We start from the raw sequence: 4,284 nt of genomic DNA, 5'->3' as shown, positions 1-4,284 counted from the left end.
AAAAACAAATGTAGCCCTCATATTATTTTTTTCATCTAATGTGATCCTCCAACTCCAAAAAAAATCTTAATCTAGTCATTTGACTAACATTTTGCGTCATTGACTAAAGACGACGTTAACTCCTGTTAGTGTCGTTAATCAAGTAATCAACCCTAGTATATTTTCAACAAGAGAGAGACAATTTTTTTTATTTAATTTGAGCTTCATTTTATCAGTCATCAATCATATCTATTATTTTCCAACATAAGTTTTAAAAGCTTAAATTATTATTTTCATTAAGTCACCAGTCAAACCTAACGACATATGATTAAAAAAACAACACATTATGTATTATTTCTTTAAAAAAGAAAACTGAAATAATCAAAACAAATTTACGAGAATATATAGATGATCAAATAAACAACTTATCATTGAAAAAATAAGTTTGCTACTACCTTCCACAATAATAAAAACTAATGCCACCTAATTCTAGATAGATCTAACAATTTGAATAATGTGTTATGTTTTAGATTTCTTTTTTTTGGTAAACTTCATAAATAATTGATCAATTATATGACATTGTTTTATTGAGTCCTTAGACTAAAAGTTATAAAATGGTTTTCCGACTATATGACATTGTTTAGGTCCATCGACTATTAAAAGTTACAAGATGATTATAAAACTATTTACATGTTCTAAACTCGCCTTTTTTCGTTAAAAAATTATCTATCGTCTGAGCTAGACATTAACATGTTGACTGAGATATGATAGTTGTTTGAGATTCTGAGATCATATTTTAGCATATATCAGTTAACATGTTAATGTCCAGCTCAAATTGTCGTCAAAGTTTTAACGGAAAAAAACGAGATTGAAACATATTAATAGTCGAGTGATCATTTTCTAACTTTTAAAAGTCAGAGACTCAACAAAATAATATCCTATAATCGAGGGACCATTTGTGTACTTTATTCTTCTTTCTTTTGATTTAATCGTATAAATATAAGACATAGTCTATAAGGAAAAAAATATGTATAAATGACAAACAACAACGTAAATTCGTACTACATATATCATTTATGTGATAGTTGCATTTGTTCTATTCTCCATGTCTTTCACATTATCGATCATTTTCTGCTTCTGTTCAGCCCAAATGTTTAAAAAATCAGGGTTGGGACGCCTGATGAGGGTGTAGGGTGGCGTCGACGAAATGGTGGTGACGGCTGATTTCTTAAGTAATTCCTTTTGCTTTTCATCTGCAAAACAAAGCAGTGATTCTTCGCATACTTGCTGAGTCGATGAAGGCGGGACTGGCTTAAAGTCTTGCAGCTTGGCTTATTGTGAAATTAGGTGAAACATGTAATCATAAACACGATCCATGCTTATACTTTCCATCAGTTTTTGTGCTCTTTTCCCAATTGCCTCTGCCTGATTAGCAAAACAAATCAGAAAGAATGTACTACTATTGCTTTTCATCAGTTGTCGTGCTTTTTCCCCAAGTTAAGAGGCAACATATCATACCTGTGATGGGTTTGTATTACCCTAGTCGACGGCGAACTTGATGGAGCGACATAAATCAGCGGAAGAGACAGGCCAATAGTTTTAACTTCGGAATGAGACCACGACTGAAGAAGTCTTCATATTGTGGATAAATTAATAGAAAAAGTGAATGTAAAGTCAAATATTGCGGTTAAATAAAAAGAAGGGGGCATCGCTAGCTTGGGGTTTTTAATAATGGGGGCACGGAATTTGGTGTCCTAATTTTTAATTAAAATAGAAATATGGTTAATTACAAGATTAGTCCATAAGCTTCAACTATAAATACTCTAACTCATTTAGCTTCAAAATCATCCCAAAATCTCAAATCATTTCTTTCTCCCAATACTAGAGAGCTTTCTTGTGAGTAGTGAGTGTTTTGTAAACACATGTAAATTTTCTCTCTTAGTAAAATATTTGTAGCAGTCCGGAGACGTAGGCAAAATTGGCTGAACTCCGTTATCAATTTCGGGTATTATTTTTCCGCTTTTATTTCACATTCTCACTAATCTGGTTATAGGAAAATTATTCGTACTCGGTTTATTTCCCAAGAACTGGTATCAGAGCTTTTGGTTATGAATTTTGTCAATTTTTTGCGAGGTTACTATTTATTACTATTCATGTGAATAGTGAATTTTGTGAATAGTAAACTTTTGTCGGCGATACGAATTTGTCGACGGAGGTGTTCTAATACACAGTGGTTCGCAAGAATTGTCAGAAACGATCCAAACGAAGCCAGATTCGAGTGGGAACGATGACTGCAAACGAAGGGAAGGTGAAAATTGAGAAGTTCGATGGTGCGGACTTTAGCTTTTGGAAGATGTAGATTGAAGATTTTTTGTACCAGAAAAATCTATATCAACCTCTCTGAGGAAAGCAACCAGAGGGCATGAAGAATGAAAACTGGGCTCTTCTCGACAGACAAGCCCTCGGAGTTATCCGACTGACGCAATGTTGCTTTCATCATAGCAAAGGAAAAGACCACGACGGGTCTTATGGCAGCTCTCTCAAGTATGTATGAGAAGTCATCGACCTCAAACAAAGTGCACTTGATAAGACGATTATTCAATTTGCGGATGGCGGAAGGGGCATCAGTGGCTCAACACCTGAATGAACTCAACACAATTACAATTCAATTGAGTTTTGTGGAAATTGAATTCGATGATGAAGTTCGAGCTTTAATTCTCTTATCATCTCTACCAGATAGTTGGAATACTACTGTTACGACAATCAGCCGCTCGTCGGGAAATAGTAAATTGAAATTCGACGATGTTCGGGATCTGGTACTGAGTGAAGGAATTCGACGGAGAGAATCAGGTGAAGTATCAACCTCCTCAGCCTTGCACACGGAGTCCAGAGGGAGAACTTCATAAAGAAATTCAAATCATGGCAGATCCAAATCTATAATGGGAAAATCAAGAACGGGAAAGAAATATTTTATTTGTTATAACTGCGGTAAGAAGGGTCACTTTAAAAGAGATTGCCGAGCACCGAAGAAAAATATCGGCGCACAGGAATCTGCCAACGTGACAGAGGAGATAGGTGATGCCATGATTCTAAGCGTCAACAGTCCGATTGAATTATGGATCTTGGATTCAGGGGCATCTTTCCACTCCACCCCATGCCAAGAAATCATGGAGAACTATGTCAGTGGTGATTTTGGGAGGGTTCATCTAGCTGATGATGAAACCTTGAAGATCGTCGGGAAATGAGACATCCGATCAAAGTTGCCAAAACATACCACCTAGACGCTGAAGGGAGTGAGACATATTCCTAGCCTCAAAAGAAATTTGATTTCTGTTGGACAACTTTATGGAAAAAGATATAGTACAACCTTTTCAGGCTGTGAATGGAAGATTACCAAATAAGCACTCGTCATTTCTCGTGGTAAGAAGACTGGTACTCTCTACGTAACATCAAATTTAGAGAATATCATTACTGCAGCAGATGCTAATGGAAAATCAAACATATGGCTCCAAAGGCTTGGTCATATGAGCGAGAAAGGGGTGAAGACACTTTTGTCAAAAGGGAAGCTACCGGATCTAAAGAGTGTAAATGTCGGACTATGCGAGGATTGCATCTTTGGTAAGCAAAAGAAAGTCAGCTTTGCAAAGATTGGCAAGACACCCAAGGCAGAAAAGTTAGAGTTGGTTCATACTGATGTATGGGGACCATCTCCAGTTCCATCCCTTGCATGCTCATTATATTATGTCACCTTCATCGATGATTCTACAAGGAAGGTGTGGGTTTATTTTCTGAAGAAGAAATCAGAAGTATTTGATACCTTCAGAAAATGAAAAGCCATGTTGGAAAATGAGATTGGTTTGAAAGTCAAGCGGTTGAGGTCTGATAATGGAGGAGAGTACAAAAATAGAAGATTCAGAGATTTCTGCGCAAACAATGGGATCAAGATGGAGACAACAGTTCCCATGATACCGTAACAGAATGGAGTAGCAGAGCGCATGAACAGAACTCTGAATGAATGTGCCAAAAGCATGAGGATACATGTCGGATTGCCCAAGTTTCTATAGGCTGAAGCTATCAGCACTACAGCTTACCTGATCAACTGTGGGCCCTCAGTTCCTTTGGATGGCAGAATACTAGAGGAAGTTTGGAGTAAGAAAGAAATAAACCTTTCACACTTAAGAGTGTTTGGTTGTATTTCTTATGTACACATAGACTCTGCTGAAAGAAGTAAACTTGATGTTAAGTCCAACAAATTTTCTTTTGTTGGTTATGGCGGTGATGAGTTCGGTTACCGGTTTTGGGACT

The 4,284-nt window shown here is 36.7% G+C and overlaps 1 pseudogene; it reads right to left on the bottom strand.

Annotated features, from left to right (window-relative positions):
* Positions 1-1,007: 1,007 nt before the first annotated feature.
* On the bottom strand, positions 1,008-1,657 carry LOC120150265 (annotated as a pseudogene).
* Positions 1,658-4,284: the final 2,627 nt, after the last annotated feature.

The sequence above is a fragment of the Hibiscus syriacus genome, unplaced genomic scaffold (genome assembly GCF_006381635.1).
Source record: "Hibiscus syriacus cultivar Baekdansim isolate YM2019G1 unplaced genomic scaffold, ASM638163v2 tig00111022_pilon, whole genome shotgun sequence".
NCBI classification, from domain to species: Eukaryota; Viridiplantae; Streptophyta; class Magnoliopsida; order Malvales; family Malvaceae; genus Hibiscus; species Hibiscus syriacus.
This window is presented reverse-complemented; position numbering and strand designations above follow the sequence as displayed.